Here is a 22,872-nt window from a genome sequence, read left to right on the forward strand (position 1 = left end):
TTTTTAACTGACAGCGTGGTTTAGTGGTAATAGCCCTGACAGAGGAGTGGAAGACCCAGGCTGGTGATTCCCAAAGTGAGCTTCTCTTACCAGCAGAGTGGGAATCACCCCAGACCCACTGGGGGAGCCTCAGAGTCTGCATTTCCACAAGCTACGCAAGGTGACTCTGACGTGAGAACACTGCTCAAGATTCTGTTTTCAACTTTGTCACTAACTGGTTTGGTCAGGTTAAATAAAGTACATAATCCCATACCTTGGTTTGCCAGATGTATATGGTGCACTCATGATATTTGCATCTTCCTTTCCCCTAGGACTGTCAGAGAGATGACATTAGCAAATACACATTTAAAAATAAAAGTGTCAGGGTTTAAGAGAGCAGCATAACATGGTAGTAAAGTAACAGGTTCAGCATTAGAAAAACCTGGATCCAGAACCTAGTCTACCATCTACTGAACTTGAGTCTCAATTTTCGTACCTGCAAAAAAGAGTTAATACCTACCCCACAGAGTTAAAGGAGATAGTATATGCAAAGTACTAGTCTTATGATTGCCGCGTTGTAGATACTCAATAAAAAGTAGATATTATTAAGGATGAGAGGAACTATAAATTTACTGGATTTATGCCAACTGACATTGAGAAATAAAACAATGTTGTCATTCTCACTAGGATTATGGGAATGTTTGTTACTGCTTACCTAGCTTGTCCTAACTGACACAGATTTCAATTGATGGTAGAGTGTTTTGCTTTCAAATAAAAAAACTACTAGATACAGCTTTCTCTATGAACTCTGATCACAGTAGATATCAAACTCTTTAAGGAATCGACCATCTGCAAAGATGCCAAGCACAGATCCTCCCTCTTATAAATATCACTTGCAGAAGCAAACATGAAGGGCCTCTAGCAAGAATACACCTCTTGCCAGATGTTAAGATTCACATTTAACCAGATGCCCTGTTGTTTTTATTTTCCAGCCGTAATTTGTTACTAGTGCTCAAGAGGATGAGATCTCCTTGAGGCACCATAAAAGAAAGCCTCTCTCAGTGACTTTCAAAGACAGGCTGTCCACAGCAGTGTGCAGCCTCCTGACTGTCTGCAGGAGTTTGCTGCTTCCCTGGGCTTCCAGGCCTTCTAGAGAGCAGTCAGTTCAGCTCGGACCCATCGGTGCTGCGACCGTGTGTGACACGTGCAGTCCACCCTCTCAGCCCACCCCCTGCTTCTTTACTGCACGGCAGCTCTCAACAGCTCCTCTCTGAGGCCTGGAGGACCCCTTGAGTCTTGTCATGTCCCTTACGGTTGAGGAGTTTGCATGGAAAGGTGCTCCCGTAACATGTGTCAGGAGAAAAAAGTAATGATAAGGAGTGAGGCACAAAGCCCATGGTTGCTACAAATCAGCACCACTTATGGAGGCCGAGTGGAGGGCCAGAAAAACACAGACATTGGAGTCAAAGGAACAGGGATTTGAATCTCAGCTCCAATAGTTTCACCAGTAATAAGAATAACTAACATTTATTGCACATTACATGTATCACCTCATTTAATCTTCACAACAAACACATGAGATAGTGTGATGGCTAATTTTACGTGTCAGCTTGACTAGGCCATGGGGTGCCCAGATTAAACATTGTTCTGGGTGTGTCCGTGAGGGTGTTTCTGGATGAGGTTAGCATTTGGATCAGAAGGCTCAGTAAAACAAATTGTCCTCTCCACTGTGGATGTGTATCATCTAATCTGTTGAGGGCCTGAATGGAACAAAAAGGCAGAGGAAAAAGGAATTTTCCCCTTTTCCATCCTGCCAGCCTGCTTGAGTTAGGATATTGGTCTTATCTTGCCCTGGGACTGTCCTTAAACCATTAGCTCCCTTGGTTCTCAGGCTCTGGGGTTTAGACAGGAATTTACACCACGGGCTTTCCTGGGTCTCCAGCTTGCAGACAGCAGGTGATGGGACTTCACAGGCCCGTAATCATGTGACCCAATTCCTCATAATAAATTTCATACACGCACACACATACACACACACACACACACACACACACACACACACATATATATATCTTCGTTGGTTCTCTTTCTCTGGAGAACGCTAATAAATATATGTCCTGTAATATCATTATCCTGGTTTTATAGATCAGGGGAACTGAAGAACAATGAGATGTACTACAAAGAAAAATGTTCATTTAGTCCTTCAAGTGATTACTCTCCTTTTAAACTCCTACAATGGCCAATTCTTCTACATCTCTGCCAACTATATTCAGGAAGCCAGGAGTCTGACATGTTTGAGTGATTAATTTCCAGTACAATCAAGGGACAGTGGGTCTGCCAGGAAACACCTCCTGCAAAGCAGCACAGTGACACTTGCTAGAGGTGAGATGTAAGACAACAGGAGTCCATGGATTGGGACGGCAATGGACAGGCTGGAGTGAGTTTGTCAGATTCCCCATACTGGGTTACAGGAACACTTTCTCAGATATTTTCCCCTAAAAGTGTTTCAGGTAGAGAAAACTAATTTAGATGGGTCTAAACATCCCACCCCTCACTGGAAACCTCAGACAGCTCCTTAATACTCAAAGAAAAAAGGTCCATAACCCTTAACAAGGAATCAAAGGCTCTTCACAATCTTCCCCAAACATGCCTTTCCAGCCACTCTCTACCTTCCCCCTTGTTCACACATCACAGCTGGCTCACACCTGCTACCTGAACATGCCTTTACCTCCATGTCTCTGTTCATACTGTTCTCGCCACCAGGTGTACATTTTTTCCCAATTGTCTGTCGAAACGATACCCATGTGGTTTGGTTTCCTTGGGTTGCCTTAACAAAGTCCCACAGACTGGCATAAACAACAGAAACTTTCTCTCAGTTCTGGAGACTAGGAATCTGAGCTCAAGTTATCAGCAGGATTGATTCCTTTTGAGGGCAACAAGGGAAAAGATCCATTCCATGTCTCTCACCCAGCTTCAGATGGTTTGCTGGCAATTTTTGACATTCTTTGGCTTACAGATGTATCCCTGATTCCTGCCTTCATATTCACATGAAGTTCTTCCTGTGTCGTCTCCAAATTTCCCTTTTTGGATTATTGGGCCCATCGTATTGGATTAAGGGCCCATCCTACTGCAATATGACTTCATCTTAACTAACAACATCTCAACCACCCCATTTCCAAGCAAATTCACATTCTGAGGTACCAAGTATTAGGACTTCAACATATGAGTTGGGGGGATGGGGCACAATTCAACCCATAACAACATGCCTCGATTCTCACATCCAAAACTAGCACTTCATTTAAAATTATCCCCAAATTCCAAATCAGAATGTAAGGTTCTCTCCTCTGAATTTATAAGTAATTTACATTGAATGACTTTCAAATGCCTTATGATATATAAAACACTTCCCTGCTTCCTAGTCATTCGCCACTTGCATTTTGCTACTGAAAGTAGGATTTATTTCTTGTTCATCTTTGTATTCTCCTCATGAATATTACCTTGCACACAGTTGGTGCCCTATCTGTGTGTGTGGAATACAATTGTAATCTCCTCTTTTGGTTTTTTCTTGTGTAATCACTTTTTCATTCTTTGTTTTCCTGCTGGGAAGCTACAACTGGCAACACCCAGAAAATAGTGTTCATGCCCTGGCAATGTGCATCACCACAGAGCTGGTCTGGAAACATGCAAGAATAATACATTTCTGAACACCTAAACTTAACATGCATGAACTAATACCTTCCTAAACACTTTGGCTGACATTTTGGAAGCTTCAGCATATCAGTATAGACGACATTTATCACCAATAAAGCCAGATGTTCCAGAATACCAGGCTGGTGTCTAATATAGGTAATTACACATGTATTTTTTAATTCTCCATCTACCAGCAGAATACACTAGATTTACTGACAAGAATTTGAAATTTTCATAATCTGCTAGACCTGTCACTGAAGGCAAGAGGCTCTTCAGATCCCTAAAAGCCAGTGTTTTGCAGCACAATCCAGTCTACACTAGGTGTCATTGCACCCAACTGGGAAGTTCATCTCTACAGATATATACTGTAGAGGATTCCAGAGACTACTACTTTTCTTGATATTTCAATACTCCTGAGCAAAATAAGCATTTAATTACAACATATACATAAATGTTAATAAATTTGTCCTCAGTGGATAAATTTTAGCACATGATAGAATATCTTGAAAGTAGTATTTAAATGCTTACATCTAAAACTAGTATTTAAAATCATTATTTAAATAAGGGTAGTTAGCATACCCATCAATACACTCTATACGTGTATTGAAACATCACACTGTATCCCATAAATATGTGCAATTATTATGTGTCAACTAAAAACAAAATGTATTAAAAAATGAAAAATCTATACAGGAGAGAAATCAGGCAACACTTTAACCAAGTGGTCAAAATGCAAGAAGACACCTATCCAAAAGCAGGCAGAACAGTTCTTTGTGAAGAAAGATATCCTTTCCTACAGGGGCAGATAGGCATGGTGTGCCTCCAACTGTGCTGCCCTGTGAAGGACAGAAGAGCACTCACATAGTCCTGCCAAAAAATGCATAACATGAAGAGAGTTAGGAGGAAACATCAGATGCATGCAAATTGAGGCATAGTGTATAAAATAAATGGCCCTTATTCTTTAAAAAAATGCAAATGTCTTAGACAAAGAAAGGCTGAGGCACTGTTCCAGATGAAAGAGGACTACTGACAAGAGATGATGAAATGCAATACATAATTCTGGCCTGAAACTGTACCAGGAAAAAGATATTGCTACCAAGGGCATTATTGAGACAGGGGGCAAAACTGGAGTATGGCCTGTAGTTCAGATAATACAAACTGAAGATTTAGGGTAGGAGGAAAGGGTATGACACACACCATCTACTCTTAAGTGGCCCAGGAAAAAATATGTAGATGGATAATATATTAATAATATATGTAGAAGGGGCAGTGGAGAGAGAAAGAGAATGATAAAGCAAATGTGGTGGCATATTTACTATTGGTGATCCGGGCGATGGGTACATGGGAGCTCTTTGTACTATTCTTGCAACTTTTTTGTACATTTGAAATTATTTAGGAATGAAAAGAAAATGCTTTTAACAAACAAAAAAGTCAATGATTAAAGACATGAAAGACTGAGCTACTTTGAGATGCCTCACTTCTTGCTGTTTATTTCCTGCACACCAGCTGCTATTTAGCTCATCGAAGGTTGCCAGCCTCTTTCACTCTCTCTTCTCTACCCACTCCTCTCAAAGATCTCCAAGAGCCAGCATGGAGACCCTGGTACTGTCTTCCTGCCACCCCAGCTGTTCCTAATTTCACTATTTGTGCAAGAAGCTTGTTAGTCAATAGAGTCTTTAAGTCAATGATGCACATCCCTGACTGCACGTTAGAATAACCTGGGGAGATTTTAAATGATTCTGCTCTCTCAATCCCAGATTTTCTAATTCAATTAATTGGGAAAAAGGGTCTATTGATAGTTCTAGCAAGCTTCCTGGTGATTCTAATATTCAGCAAATTTGAGACCACTGAACTAACAATTATCTCTCAAAGCCAGGGCTTTGGAATGTGTGGTTCACAGACCTCTTGCATTAGAATCATCTGAGAGAATTATTAAAAAGGTAAATCTGCAGGTCTAATCCCAAACCCACTAAATTAGAATCTGTGGGACTAAGGCCCGAACATCTGCTTTCAACAAGTGCTAAATGATTCTGAAAACTTAAAAATCACATTTCTAAAACAGCACTTTCCAAGTTTCTCTTGCTAAGGCCAGAGAAGCTATGACATCCCATCCCTCCGTAGCACATGCTATTGGTTACTTATCCAACTGCCAGTTCTAGCCCCTTGCTCCCTTCCCACCTTCCACCATAGATGCCACAAAAGTTCAATACTCACATTTGCACGTTTCCTCCAATTAGTGATGGCAACAGGATCCAATTTGGCCAGTAACTCAAAGGGGAAGTCTGCAAGGGGACTGAGAAACTCTTGCATCTTTATAAGAAGGGCCTGTGTGAGCTCCATGCTCCTGGCTTTACACCTTCCCTCTTTTTCCTGCCTTGAAACTAGATGTGACGCCTTTCTTGTGACCATGGAAGAGCAAGCGTAAAGACAAAAGGCCAACAGGCTAAGACTGATGGAGCAGAAAAGTGGAATGACCCTGAAACTTTGATGTCATTAAGAAGCCCACAATGCTTTCAGCACTTCTAACTGAGAAAGCTGTGGCCCCTCCAACTTGACGGTTTCTAACCCTTCACACAGGAAACCTAATATTTAAAAACCCATGAACTTGGGTGTTGTTCTAGGACCGAAGGTGAAGAGGAGAGGGCGGAACAGCCTGCTTACATCCTCCCACACAACTCCAGAGCATCCATTTTCAACTCAGGCTACCCTTCTCAATAGCCACTGGATCTTTCCAAACACAGATGCCACACTCTGCCCCCAGAAACTCAGTTTCGAGAGATCTGGGCGAGGCTCAGACATCTGTTTGTAAAAGTTTCACAGATGCTCCCTGAGCAACCAGAGTTGATCACCCCAAGCCGTAGAGGACAGCTGGAAAAACAGCTCTGCATTGTGAACAGCAACTCTCAATGGAACAAGGAGACCTTGTCTTCTCCCCTCCTCTCCTTAAGTCCTTCAAACAATGACTAAAATAGTTACCCAGCCCTATGGTCACTGAAATTCATTTCACCTAATCACAGAGAACTTGCAACTTGACAAAAAAAATGTGAATTCCTTCCTTGATTCCCCCAGAAACTTTCTAGCTAACATAAATGGTTTCTATCTAACATAAATGCCTTAGCACAAGGCAAGAATGACCTGGTCTTCTAGCGTTTCTATATCAAGTCATGTTATTTTATCCACAAATTGTTTCTGATAGGTGACCCTGGCTGACAGTCAAACTGAGTGTCTACAATGAACAAATACTTCTCAAAGGGACTGAAGCTTTTCAGACACATTCAAACATTTTCAGAACAACTTGATGCACATACCATAATTATAGATGGCAGTTCTGCCTGTACCATTTGATCCCATTTTACTTAGCAATGTAAGTTTATCTGTTCCCCCAAAAAAGAGAGAAATCAATATCTAAGTCTGATTCTTATTATGAAATTTTATGATAAATGAAATCCTTTTGCCTTTTAGAGCTATTCTTAGGATCTCCAAATGCAAGGTGAAATTACTGGTACAGACCAACATGAAGTCATAGCATTGTATCCAATGGAGGGAATGTATTTGTTTAAAGGCTCTGAGAAGATTCAGTGTATTTTAATTATAAAGTCACAGACCTAATATTTTATCACTTTCCATCCCAGATATGTCACCCCTTAATAATGTTTTTCAACATTTATTTTTCTCAGGCTCCCACTCTCTAAAGCAAAAGTGATTACCCAGCATGGCCGCCAACCTCATGAGCTCTTTGAGACCCTGGAGATTTTAAAGAGTTGTAGTACGTTGGAAAAAAATTGCAAAATGAAAATTATAATTTCCATAGCTAAAAGATGTTTGTCATTAGTAGCAGTTATTGGCTCATCTATTTCAGTAAAATGATTCTCCATAGAAACTGATCTTCTTTCCTTGAACATGTTGGCCCAAATGAGATTGAGGCCTTGTAATTACCAGGAGAAGAAAAGATCATTTGAATTGATACTGTTCCTTAAGCCTATCTTTTTCATTTATTTCGCATGAATCCTATGAGCCGCAGGGACATCTCATACCCATGCTTTTCATTAAGGATCAGGTAATGCATTTAACTTCCACTTTATGGCTCAAGGCTGGAGAACACTGTGATCTGACCTCTGGGGTTTAGAAATAAACAATCTACTTTCTCACCAATATTGGGATCACTTAGGAGGAGCTGGAGATTGATTTTATTCAGCATAGAAAAAAAAGCAATGCATTTTGTAAAGGCAAAGAAAATATCCACAGCAAGATGGTAAGAGTTGTCTGCTGAAGTGTCAGGCACAGCACCCACCTGGGCCTGCAGGCCAGGAAGTAATTCCCTTCGACATGGCAGCTTCCAGGGGTGATTCTGAAAGGGAGGCTGAGGCCTGCTTCATGGCTGGCACTCGGGAGTATAGATTTCCACTGTTCTGATACACGCAGTAGATCACCTATTACCTCGTAGATGCACATTGTCATTTCAGGCACAATTATATTCTAACTCCAGAGGGAGCAAGCTTTGGAATTGGGCAGGGCTGGGGGGCGGGGCCTTGGTTGGCAGGGCCACATATGTATCTCTTCCTGGCCCCCATAACTACCCTCTCTCTATTTCACAGTCTTGCTTTTTCTAACACTTTCTCAGCACAGGCTTACCTCCTATTGCTAACACGTTATTCTTCATAAACGTGTTGTTTGAAAAGGAGCCACATTTGCAGAACATGCTCAAGGAGAGTGACTGCTCATCCTCATCTCCTTCGGCTACGCTTCTGGTCATCATTCAAGGATTTTAAATGTTCACAAAATAATGTCACCACTATTTTGAAGAAGAAGAAACTATGGGATGCGTTCTCCAAAATGGCTTTGTATAGACTCTCTGAAGGAGTCGAGGCTGAAGCTATCTTAGCCCCAGGTCTCATCCTTTCTTAGAGTTTACTTCTTACCTCCAAATGACGTTCATTCGGATTAAAGAGGCAGTTTTGTGTTCATTACAAACAAGCACAAGCACAGAGGAGAAAATTATTACTTCGATTCAGACACTGAATCCAGGAGGTGGGGGAGCTAATTGTCAGGTAGCTAAAGGGAAGTAACCATTGAAAGGGAGTGAATTTTTGACTCAGTTTTAAAACTGGATCTCAGGCATGAGTAATCTTCAAAGTGGTTCCAATCAAGAAAATTCATTTGCTTGTGTTGTGCTGGAGGCAGAAGCGTAATGTAAAGTCTAGAAAGAGTTTGAAGGAGAAAAAGTTTATAAGAAAGGAAAATGAAGAAAAAGAGAACCGTGCTTGCTTCAGCAGCACATATATATGCTAAAATTGGAACAACACAGAGAAGATTACCATGGCCCCCATGCAAGGATGACATGCAAATTCGTGAAGCATTCCATATTTTTGAATGTTTATAACAGCGCAATTCACAATTGCAAAGATGTGGAAACAACCCAAGTGCCCATCAGTACATGAGTGGATTAATAAAATGTGGTATATGTATACCATGGAGTTCTTCTCAGCCACAAAAAACAACAGTGATCTGGCACCTCTTGTATTATCCTGGATAGAGCTGGAGCCCATTCTACTAAGTGAAACACCACAAGAATGGAAAAACAAGCACCACGTGTACTCACCATCAAATTGGTATTAACTGATCAACACTTATGTGCACATTTAGTAATAACATTCATTGGGTGTTGGGCAGGTGGGAGCAGGGAGGAGGGGATGGGTATATTCACACCTAATGGGTACAGTGCACATCGTCTGGGAGTTGGACATGCTTGAAGCTCTGACTCGGGTGAGGCAGAGGCAATATATGTAACCTAAACATTTGCACCTCTGTAATATGCTGAAATAAAAAATAAATAAATAAATAATTGAAATAAAAATAAAGAAAAAGAGAACCATCTATTAAATGTTTAAGGATATCTCATGTTGCTACTGATCAAAGTTGCTTAATATAAGTTTGAAAGAAATGGGAATGTAGATACTTCCCTATCTATTAATAGTTAAAAAGAAGATGAAGTACTTTGGAGTTTATTGAGAGCTTTTGCGTAGATCCGAAAGAACAAAGATGAGTTATGACTCAGTGACTAACTAAAGGAAATGAGTCATAAGATGGTGTCTTTGGCCGTTTAGGCTTCAGCATCACTCAGCCAACGTGACATGCAGTTTGTTTAAAGTCAAGAAGTGGAGTTACTGAACACTATTTCTATTAGTAAGATCTTTAAGATTTTCCAATATAAAACATGTTTCTCAATCCCATGACTTTGGATTCAACCTTACAGGAAAGTTCATTTTTGAAAGCTAAGAGGTTTAGAGATTTATATTTTCTTTTGTTTTTTTTTCCCCTGAGTAAACATCTGCATTGATCAAAGAACTTTTTAAAATTACAGAAAGCTCATAAATACAAGGAAATAATCTACAATCTCTCCCTGTGGGACATATGCATTAAAAAGAAATTAAATTAACAATTTGAAAAAGCAATCATGGCAACTCTGCTGCAGCCAGCATCATAAAATATACAACCTCAGGGTCTACAAAATGTTTAGTCATTTTATCCAATAAAATATAAAACATTCAATTTTTCATCTTAGAGGGAAAGATGATCTTAAATTTCTGGTACATTGGTTCTCTTATATCCATCCAAACATTTGGATTCATATTCATGTGGATAAATACCTCTTTTTCAAGCAAAGTTAGACTGTGGGATAATAACATGTTTTCTAATTCTGCTATTGCTTTCCCTGGTTTTTTTTGGTTTTTTTTTGAGACAGAGTCTCACTGTGTTGCCCAGGCTAGAGTGCTGTGGCGTTAGCCTAGCTCACAGCAACCTCAAATTCCTGGGCTCAAGCGATCTTCCTGCCTCAGCCTCCCGAGTAGCTGGGACTACAGGCATGCGCCACCATGCCCGGCTAATTTTTTCTATATATTTTTAGTTGTCCGATTAATTTCTTTTTTTTCTATTTATAGTAGAGGGGGGGGTCTCACTCTTGCTCAGGCTGGTCTCGAACTCCTGACCTTGAGCGATCCACCCGCCTCAGCCTCCCAGAGTGCTAGGATTACAGGCATGAGCCACCACGCCCGGCCTTTTTTTTTTTAATGGCTCTTTTCATCTGTCTACATGACAAACAAGTAAAAAAGTATGACAAATTTCTGAGTTCTATGGTATTCCTTTACAATCAGGCATAACCTAGCTAATCTTGTTAGCTAGTCAAAATAGTTTGTAAGAAAACTTTGTTTAGTAGATTCTGTTCATTTACTTCCTGTTACCCCACCAAAACATGTAAGCCTCTTCTTTTCTACCGCACTTGACTTGATTTTCAACCCAAATTTGTCCAGCTGAGGTATACACAAAGCCACAGCTTCATAGCCCTGGTACGACTGAAAACCTGATCCTTGAAGCCAGGGACATCAGTGCTAAATTTCAGCTGCCACCGAGAGTCAGGCTGATAGGAATGTTCCTAGGGCTATTTTATATTAGGTCATTAAGTATGAAATGTCTGACTTCTAATCAAAAGTGTAGTTTATTATATCTCACACAAGAAGCAATACAATCAATCAAAGTACGTACCTAAACTAATGACATAGGTTTGCGATCTTAACAGTAGCTTGTTTATGCCAGCAGTGAAGAAGCCTGCAGAGTGAGTGGAGATGAAATTGTGAAAGGCGTTTTCCACAGCTTATTGAGAATTGAATATTTTGTCTTTGCAAGAAGTGGTCCAAAGCCTGGAAGAAGTGTCAGTCAGTTGGTGCAAGGTCTGGTGAATACGGTGAATGACAGAAAGTTTCCAGAAAGCCTCTGTAGTTTAACAGTGTTGTTTGTGCGTCCTGTGGTTGAGCGTTGTCTTGGCCTGTCTCTGTTGACCAAGCTCCACTGCTTAATCGCAAGCATCCTCATCATTTTGTCCGATTGGTTGCAGTAGACATCTGCTGTAATCTATTGACCACGTTTCATGAAGCTGTAGTGGATAATACTAGCGCTAGACCACCAAACAGACATCATTAGCTTTTTTTGATGAATATTTGGTTTTGGACTGTGTTTCAGCACTTCACCTTTATCCAGCCATTGTGCAGAACACTTGCAATTGTCAAAAAGAATCCAGTTTTCATCACAGGTAACAATACGGTGCAGAAATGGTTCTCCTTTATGTCATGACAGCAAAAAAAGGCAAGCTTCCAGATGATTTCTCTTCTGACACTCGTTTAATTCATGCAGAACCCATCTATCCAGCTTCTTTACCTTGCGGATTTGTTTCAAATGGTCCAATATTGTTGGAATGGTAAGGTCAAACCTTGCTGCTAATTCAGTCATAGGTTGAGATGGATTCACTTCCACTACAGCTTTTCACTCATCATTCTCCATCTTGGTCTCAGGTCGCCCACGTGGCTCATTTTCAAGATTAAAATCACCAGAATGGAACTTCTCAAACCATCGACATACTGTGTGTTCATTAGCCACATCCTTCCCAAATACTTTGCTGATATTTCGAGCTGTCTGTGCTGCATTGGTTCCATGACAGAATTCATATTCAAAAATAATATGAATTTTTGACTTATCCATGGTTTCACAAAAATTGCTCTAAAAAAAAAAAAAAAAACCTTTGAAAGATAAACATAAGCCAAACCATGCATTGGAAAGAATGAGGATATACCTTTACAACAAAAATAAAACAAGAAGTGTCAAAGTGAAATGTCAGAGATATCAACTGTCAAACTTAGCACTTAAGGAAATTGGACATTTCGTACTTAATAACCTTATTAATATATTATCCATATACATATTTTTCCTGAACCATTTGAGAGTAGATGGCATGTATCATACTCTTTCCCCTCTCTTAGCTTAGTCTGCAAAATTATCTGTTGGGATTTTCCAGAATGGAGCTACAGGTAAGGGGTACAATTTATAGAAAGCAAACAGCACCCATGTGCCAGTACTCAATTGCATGACGAGGTAGCAGCCCCAAAGGGTGTAAATATTTAATAAAGGTGACTATTTACAATAGCTAGTACTTATGGGGTGTTTACCATGTGCCAGACACATTGTCATTTAAGGCACTTTATATATATTGACTCACTTAATCTTCATTACAACCATTTGGTGAAGGTACTATTATTATTATCTCTCTATTAAGGATGAAGAGATTAAAATGCAGAGGTTAAGTAAATTGCCAATATTGCACAGCTGGCAAGTGTGCTGCCAGTATTTAAAGTCTAGCTCAGAGTCTGCTCTCTTAGCCAGTATACTACACTGCCATTTATAGATTATAAAGGAAAGTTCTACGTATTGGTGGAGTCAGAAAACCTTGCAGTTAAAAGCACCACCTGTTCCTACAATCTCTCTGTAGTCAGCAGTTACTCTAGGTGGTGATCTTAATTGGAAAGGAACAATACAGACTTAAATTTGAGCCAGAAGGAACTGATGAGTCAACTGAAAGGCAGACGAATTGATGGCTATGGCAGTGGAATAAGATTATACAGGCAGCATCAGATATATAAATTGGAAAAATTCAGAGCAGCAAGAATTAGAAACTGCCTGTCACAGAAACAAGAATGTACTAGGAGTCCTTCTCTGGATTGCTATGGCAACTGTTATCTATACCAGATGATTTAGCAAGTGGTATAAATTGTCTCAGGTTGTTCAAAATACTTCATTTTCTCTTCCCAGTAAGATAGCAACTTATCCGAAGTTTGAATCTGTATTGTTCTTGTGTATGTCTCACCCTATGCAATCCACTGTTAGACTCAAAACTGAGGCAAGGTGTGGTGGCTTACGTCTGTGGTGGCTCATCCCAGCACTTTGGGAGGCTGAGACAGGAAGATCACCTGAGGCCAGGAATTTGAGACCAGCCTGGGCAACATAGTGAGATCTCATCTCTACAAAATATTTTTTAAAAATTAGGCAGACATGGTGAGGCAAGCCTGTAGTCCCAGCTGATTGAGAGGTTGAGGTGAGAGGATCACTTGAGCCTAGGAGTGACCAAGCAAGACCATGTCTCTAAAAACCAAAAGGAACCTGATAGTTAACACATTTGTTGCTTATGATTAGGTTTTCATAATATTCTTTTCTTATATAACAATTAACGTACACAATCACAAAAGCAATATGCATTCATGATAGCAATTTAAGAAGTAAAGAGAGGTGCGCACACAAAAAAACACTTGTCATTTAATCACCATTCTTATACTTGGGTGTGTATCAGTTGTCTTCTCTCTCCCTCCCAGTACCTCTCAAGATTGTCGTGAGATTTGAATGAGATACCAATACAATGTATATACTACAAAGTCTGGCATAAAGCGCCCAATAAATGGAAGATATTATTAAGGTAGTGATTATTATTTTCATCTTATGTGAGTATTTGTAAAGGGAAGATTTCTAGAAGTAAAATCACTCCTTTAAGAGTATGTACATTTTAAATTTTACCAGTAACTGTAAAATTTCCCTCAAAAAACCCACACCAGTTTACATCTCCACAAAGTAAAAGGTCTTTCCCCACATCCTAACACTACATACTATCAGCTCTTATATTTTCACTAGTCTGGATGAAACATGATAATTCAGTTTAATTTGCATTTCTATTTGTGAATTAAGCATCTTTTTATTATGCCTATGGGCCATTTGATTCAGTGAATTGTCTGTTCAGATCTTAACCTCAAATGCCTGGCTCAAGCGAGCCTCCTGCCTCAGCCTCCTGAGACTAGAGGGGTCTGAGTCATCATGCCCAGCTAATTTTTTTATTTTTCCTAGAGTCAGAGGCTTGCTATATTTGCTAGGCTGGTCTTGAACTCCTGACCTCAAGCAATCCTCCCACCTCGGCCTCCCAAAGTGGTGGGATTACAGGCATGAGCCACTGCACCTGGACTCTCACAGTCTTTTAACTTTGTTTGTAGTATATATTTTATGACTCTAAAACTTTTAAATTTTGTGTATTAAAATGTCAACCCTTCCTTTTATGGTTCCTGTATTTGGGGCTTTGCCTAGGAAGAGCTTCCCCCATTTCAATATTTATACAAATATTTTCCTATTCTTTTATAATTATTAATTTTTTAATACTAATAGAGTTGTTTAATATATCTGGAGTGTATGTATATATATGGTATGAGTTAAAGCTCTGATTTTTTTCATTTTGTGGATATATCCATTTATACCTATACCATCTGGTCAAATTTTAGACAACTTCTTTCTATTACAATATTTAATGTTTTGTCGTAATATCAGCAGCCAAAATCTATATAGGATTCTACAAACATATCATCTTACCCAGAGCCTCTTTGTACAAACTGTGATTAGGTATTTTTAGTCTCAGTCTCGCTGATGAAGAAATTGAGGACCAGAGAATTTAAACAACTTGATCAAGGTCATATATTAATAGTTAATAAGAGACATCTTTGAACCTGGTGTCTAGATCCTTGGACCCTTGTCCCTCACATTTTCTACCATCAACCATTGCTATGTGAAAGTAGAATATAATTGGAAAAGGAAAGAAAAATTAACTTTGATATGCAACATCAAACATTGAATATATTGATATTCATGTTTATTTATAGTATTCAATCAACCATCATCATCTAGACATGCTAGCAAAATGTACAGATTCCTTTTGACAGGGAGAAAATCCAATAGATGCTCTGGACTTCTATTTTCTATTCATGACCCTCATGCCTTGACATCCCCTGAGAAATGTAACCTCATCTGGTGTAGAAAAAAAGAATGATAATGCCCCAAAGATTCAATAATTTAATTTTTACACTAAAACTGCACATCTTTAAAACATTGCAACATTTATTTAATTCAGGAATTGGCAAATTAATCTTCTCTGTAAAAGGCCAGATAGTAAATATCTGAGACTTGGTGGGCCATATAGCCTCTGTCACAACCAGTCAACTCTGCCGTTGTAACAGGAGGACAACAGACTATATATAAAAGAATAGGCTTAGCTGGATGCTAAGTAAATAAAGTAAAACTTTATTTACTATGGTCATAGTTTTCTGACCTCTGCCCTAAATTATCACAGGGGACCTTACAGTTCCTACTCTTCATTAATTCAGGGAATAATGAGGAAGTGAAAAATACAAAATAGTAAATTTGAGGCATGAAAATAATCCCTAAGACTTTAATTTCTCAGAGAATAACATGGTAAATGTTTTTCCTCCATATCTGTAACTGATATTAATATCTTGAACTATCAGATGAGTTCAGGACATATTTGAGAAGAGAATCAATAGCACCCAGGACTCACGAATGGACTGGCTGTAGGGGAATCAGTAAGGACGCCATGCTTTCCGGTGTGAGCAACCAACGGTGATGCCGTTGGTCGAGGTGGGAATGACTGGATAGGAATCCATCTGATGACGAGGGATAGAATCAAAAGTGCTGGATTGAAATGTTACTTTTGAAATATCTATGAAACATAAAAGTATAACTGCCTCATAGACTGCTGTGCTCAGTGAAGAAGTTTAGACTAAAATGATAAATTTGTGAGTCAACAGCTCATAGATGTCATTTAAAGCATGGAAATAGATGAAATTATCTAGGCAGAGAATGTAGAAAGAGAAAGCAAGACAAGAAAGGACTTTAATGTGCTTTTTGAATCATCCAAGAAAGAACTAAACATTGTCAGCATAGTTTACCAGGGCCAAGAGGATTTTATCATATTCCTAATCTAACTAAATCTATAATCTGTGCACGGTAATCACCTATATTTCTATTCCCCAAATAGTTTTTTCAAATTTATTAAACCACATAGCCCTTTTCCCATGAAATTTCTTGGAGTCCATGTTCATCTAAACACAATTTTAGAAATGCTATACAAGATAATAGTGATTCATGTACCATATTTAATATTTTTTTAAATTGATTTTCTTAGCCTCCCTGGCATAAAGAGAAGCAGCAGATTTCAAATAATCTCTGCAATTCAGACTCCAGCTGTATTTCACTTCTATCTACCTAATATACTCAATAAGCTCCCTCTTAAGATGCTACCTGCTGAGGGATACAGGCAAACTCTTTGCAGTGTAATAATTTAGGAAGAACAATGACTCAAAGCATGAAGACTTTCTTGTCACCTCTTCGAACATTTTGTCCTATGCTCTTATAAGACCACTCTCCATTTCAGGCAGGCAACGGGGAAAGGAAAAGGGGCCATGAGATGAGAGAAGATTGAAGATGCTCAAGACAATGGATTTAGTGCAAACAGCCACTCCATTTTCTGGGGATTGGGACAGAGAAAATGAGTTCCACTTTCAGCATGGTTGAGTAGCTCCTCTCAGACCAACCCTCCAGAGATTAACAACTATGTAATCTGGACAAGGTATAAAAACAATCAATTGAAAGCACTGGAGGGCAAGCAAAACAGGTGAAAAATAGAGTGGATTGATATTTTTAAGGAAAGAATGGCCCTGGATGAAATCCCAGTTTTTATAACTTTTAGACAGAAGGCAGTCTCAAGGATAAAAGAACTGAACTGAAATCTGAGCTGCCACCTACCACAGGGGAGAAAATAATTTTCAATTTTATTTCAGCCGTGTTAACAGCCTCATTAAAAAAAAAATCCAATAGTCTTTGAAGGAACATAACAGAATCAAGAGTTTCTATAACACATTATTCACAATTTTCTGGATACAATACAAAATTATTCAATGTAAAAATAAGTAGCAAAAGATGGCCCATTCTTAAAAGAAAAGACAATCAATATAGACAAATCTTGAGATGACCCAGATGTTGAAATTAGCTGACTAGGATTTTAAAGCAGCTATTATAATTATACCTAAAGATGAAAAGGAAAATATTCTCATAATGTGTGAAAATTATGATACCTTACCAGAAAAATAGAAACTATAAAAAGGAATCATCAACTGTAATACTGTTAATGATTTTTTTCTTTGTCTCTTTCTTTCTTCTTTCTTTTTCTTTCTTTCCTTCTTTCTTTCTTTGTTTCTTTCTTTCTTTCTTTCTCTCTCTCTCTCTCTCTCTCTCTCTCTCTTTCTTTCTGACCAGGTCTCACTCTGTTGCCCAAGCTGAAGTGCAGGGGCAAGATTTTAGCTCACTGCATCCTCAAACTCCTGGACTCAAGTGATCCTCTGGCCTCAGCTGCCCTAGCAGCTGGGATTACAGGCAGGCGCCACCACGCCCAGCTGTAATTTCTGGAACTAAAAAAGTGCTATATCTGAAATATGGATGGTTCACCATCACAGTGACAATGACAGAGGAAAGATCAGCCAACTTGGAAATAGATCAATATGTGACCCGACACTTTGAAGCCTCAGTTCTGTGATCTGTAAAATGGACAAAATCGAAGCTACTTCATAGTACTGTTGAGAGGATTAAATGAGACAATGCTTGCAAAACTCTTAGCACCAAGGAGCCTTGGAAGCAGGGCCGAATGGGCAGAGCACACCCGCTGTCACTCAGGATCACCGGCAGCATGAAGACTCCTGCAGAGCTGGCCATCAGTGGGGTGCAGACCCTCCATCTTCAGCACCACTGCCAAGGGGGGCTGCCGGGTCAATGCTGGGGCATCACACGTGCTTGAGACTATGTATGGCAGCCCTGCAGGCACCCAATCCACCCTCCAGACTTTGACCCACCCTGAATGGAGAAGGCTAACAGAACCAGCAGAGTGGGCATGAAGACCTTAGGTGCCTAGAGGAACTGTGAGTCCACCTCCTCAAGGTGCAGCACCCAACCCTAACACCAAGGGAGAAGAACAAATACAGACTGATCAGTCACACTCCGTCTGACTGTGATGAGCTGCTGTTTGGCTCCTACCTGAGGCCCGGTGGATGGCAAAGGAGGATGCTTCAAAACTCCACTCCCTTTTCTAGACACCTCCAGCTATTCTCAGGGGCAGCCATTCATCTTGCCCCAGGGAGACCCCACTGTGAGCTGTTCACCCAACTGGTCCCTGGAAGACAGAGGCCAGGGTGGCAGCAGACTCCAGGAAGTTGTCCATGGATGGGTTAGACTCTCCATATCCTCTGAGACAGGAACATTCCCAATCCCTCACCCAGCTGAATCACCCGGCCACTAGTGCCCCTCACACAAATTTGTTACTTTTGATCACCATGATCCTGTGGATGAAATTGTACTATAGAAATACCATACCATTAATTGTTATAATGCAGATGTAAGAAAGGCTTTGTCCAGAGAAGAAATGCAGGAAGTTCAAAGTTCTACAAGTGGAAGAGGAGGCAACTTTGTTTGGGGGGATTCATGGTGGGTAGTGGTAGAAATTTCCAACCAGGACCAGGACGGAGAAATAACTTTAGCGGAGGATCCGATGGATAGGGAAGTGGATTTGGATTTGGAGATCACTATCATGGGTATGGAGGAGAACCTGGCAGTGGCAACTTTGGAGGTAGCCCTGGTTATGGAAGAGGAAGAGGGGGATATGGTGGTGGAAGACCTGGATACCGCAACCAGGGTGGGGCTCCAGAGGTGGTTATGACAACTAGGAAGTGGGAAATTATGGAAGTGGAAATTACAATGATTTTGGAAATTGTAACTAGCAACCTTGTAACTATGGTCCAATGAGGAGTGGAAACCTTGGTGGTAGCAGGAACATGGGCAGATCCTATGGTGGACGACACTATGGTCCAGGAGGCAGTGGAGGAAGTGGGGGTTATGGTGAGAAGAACCAATATTGGCTTCTTCCTATTTGCCATGGGCTTCACTATGTAAGTAGAATAGCATGAGAGCCCAGAGTGGCAGAACAGCTTCAGGTTATGGAAACAACAATGTTAAGAAAACTCTTGTCTCAATCATGCATAGATGTGCAGTGATACGGCAGAAGACACCAGAGCAGATGCTGACAGCCATTTTGTGAGTGGATTGGATTATTTAATAACATTACCTTTCTGTGGAGGAAGGATTGTAAAAAAAAAAAAAAAATGCCTTTGATAAAGTTTCTTAGCTTTTTAATTGCTGTTTCTAGTGGTCTTTCTAAGAGTATGGAAGCCTTCCTACTTTGATAATGTTAAATTTGTAAGTTTCAGGTGACATGTGAAACTTTTTTTAAGATTTTTCTCAATGTTTGAAAAGCTATTAGCCAGGATCCTGGTGTAATATGATACAACTTTTTCCTTTTAAAATATGTAAGTGTGTGTATAGAGTTAAGCTGTTGTATATTTATGATGTAATAAAATAATTCTAAAGGAAAAAAAGAAAATAGATCAATAAAAATTATCCAGTCTGAAGGAGAGTAAGAAAGAAGATCGGGGGAGAAAAAGAGAACAGAGCCTCGGGGAGCTGTGAGAAAGGGTTGAAAGGTCTACCATATGTGTAATTGGAGTCCCGAAATGAGGGGAGAGAATGTATGGTGCAGAAAAAGTTTTTGAACAAACAATGGCTGAAATTTTTCCAAATTTGGTGAATGACCTAAATTTACAGTGAACAGCACATGGTATGAATACAAAGAGAACTATACCTAGACACATCATAGTCTATCTGGTGAAAACCAAAGATAAAGAGAAAATCTTAACAGCAAAGAAAAAACACAGTGCACACAAAGGAACAAGAATCAAATGATCACTGACTTCTCATCAGAAACAATGGAGGTCAAAGGACAGTATATGTTTAAAATGCTGAAATAATAATAATAAAAAAAAAAGTGTGAAATTTTATCTCCAGCGAAAATATCCTTCAACAGTCAAGGTCAAATAAAGACATTTTCAGATAAGAGAAAACTGTTTTCTTGTGGATAAAACTATTCTCTTTCAGATAAAAGAAAAGATTTCATAACCTGCAAATCTGCACTGTAAGAAATGCTAAAAGAAGTTCCTCAGGTTGAAGGGAAATAAAACCAGATGAAAATCTAAATCTTTTGGAAATAATAAAGAGCATCAGAGTTGGTAAATATATGTAAATATATAAAAGACTGTATTTCCTCTTAATTTTTAATTTTTATTTTTTTTAATATGGTTTCCACAGAGACTTTCAAAAATTGCCAATGCTGACTGTATTGCAAGTTATCATGGCAGGGTATTGGAAAAAGTTTTTAGTTAGCAATAATCGCTCCTGGGATAAACCTCCTTAGCTATGATACTTAAGCTCCTCTTAATTGTTAAAAATACATATGACTGTTTAAGGAATCACATTAAGCCTACTATACGAAGATAGACTGAATTTTTCATTTTTTATCTAAATGTTGTCAAGCTTAGATCTTAAAAGGTCATCAGATTTTTCCTGGCATGAAACTGACATTTAGATATAATGTGATTATTATTTTCTGAAGTTAAATATACATTTTCTATCAACATTTACTTGTCATGCATTCTATTGGATTTTTTCCTTCCCTTCTAGCCTAATAGAATTACTCTCAGAACATCTCTTTTAAAAGGGAGATATTTACTAATGGACTTCCATTTTGAGAGATTTCTGATTTGCTAATCAATGAAGCAATAAGTAATGAACACACTGCTGCTATGTTGTCAGAACTCCTCGGTTCAAAGGAAACTGGTTCATTAAATCTGCTGATATTTAAGTTAACACAAAGATCAAAACATGTTCCGATAAGGGAAAAATTCCTATGGCAAAAATACAAAATGTGCCCCCATCACCAAATTATAATGTAAAGATCCTCCAAGATCTTTTTAATAAATTTAAAAGTTTAATTAAAAATGCCTTCAAATTATGATAGACAAAAATAAGGAAATCATATATTATTAAATACCTAGAGCAAAAATATGCCAAGTAAAGTCATTAAAGGCATATTATGTTTAGATTCTTTTAATAATTTCTAGAAGGAAACAAAAGAATCTATTTTCCCAATTCCTGCATTTGCCCCCTGGTCGTTTGTACTGCATGCATGTTCCACCAATGCCCCAAGATCTCTACATCAGCATTAAACTCCTCATCTTTGTCTCCGAACATTTTCCTCTCCTAACTACACATCCCATTTCCAAAGAAAGTATTACCATCTTCCTTGTCTCTGAAGTTCCAAACCTAAAAATTATTTTTAGTTCCACCTTCACCCCTCATGAAAGGGTTTACCTTGTCCTGACTGTTACAGCCTTACCAGGTTCAGTGCCCACTGCTCAAGAGGAAGCCAGTACACTGAGACAGCAGGGGTTACAGCAGAGAAACAGTTTAATATCGCAGGCGCCATGTGAGTAGACAGAAAGAAGGTCTCAAATCCATCTCTCTAAGAATTTGGGAAAAAGTGTTTTTAAAGATGGTTTGGCGGGCGAAGGGCTAGGCAAGTGGGTCTGTGATTGGCTGGATTCGGGGCAGAACCATAAGGATGTAGAAATCGTCTTCTTGTGCTGTCTGTTCCTGGGTGGAGGGTTGTCAAGACCAGTAGAGTCAGCTCTTCAGCATGCGCCACCGGTCTGGGTGGGTCACCTGCTCCACCAGAATGCAGGGCCTGGAAGTTATCTCAAAAACTAGTCTTAGGTTTCACAAGGGTGATGTTCTCTACGGGAGCAACGAAGAAAGCTAAGAACCTTTATGACAATCAGCTATATGACTCGTGAGTCCTAAGCAATTATAGGAAAGCAAGCTAGGGAACAATGCCTGGTTTTATATATACATATACAGAACCACAGTTCCCACTTTGTGGCCCTTTATTAATTTTATAAAGCGTGGTTTCATGACATTTTTTCTTTGCAAAGTATCTGTAAGCTAGCCTTTTCTTTCCTTTGCCCCTCCCTCCAATCTAATTCAGGCTATAAAACATTTAACTTGGAGCCAAGAAGCTTGGATTCAGGGATAAGGAATAGAGAGGTAAAGAAGACATTGTCTGGGCCTTAATAATGACTGGTATGTATTGAACATTTAAATTATTTCATCTAATCTTTACTACAACTCTATGAGACAGATACTATTGGTATCCTAGCATGAGAACGGGGAGATTAAGGCACAGAGAAATTAAGTACCTTGCCCAGGTAACACATATTTTATGATAGTAAGTGGCACCTAAAAGAAAGCTAAGTCTGTTTGAGTCTAAAGCTTACTTCTTAACCAGTTCAATATTGCCTTCCAGGGCCAGATACTGGGGCCAGTAGGTAGTTGGATGGCATTGCTGTGCCCTACTCCTGCCAAGGCCTTTTCAAATCAATTAAGTTCAATGTTCACAAACATGGCAGTCACAGAAATTGGTTCCATGGATCAATACCTGCTCTATTCTGGTATGCTCTCCTTCACCCACAGCTTTAGAGACAAGATAGAATCTACCTAGCTAATTGGCTCCACTTTCTAGTCTAAGGGCAAAAGCTATTCAGAATCCCAGTGGGTTCAGCT

This window comes from Propithecus coquereli, unplaced genomic scaffold (assembly GCF_000956105.1).
Source record: "Propithecus coquereli isolate 6110/MARCELLA unplaced genomic scaffold, Pcoq_1.0 Scaffold18, whole genome shotgun sequence".
NCBI lineage: Eukaryota > Metazoa > Chordata > Mammalia > Primates > Indriidae > Propithecus > Propithecus coquereli.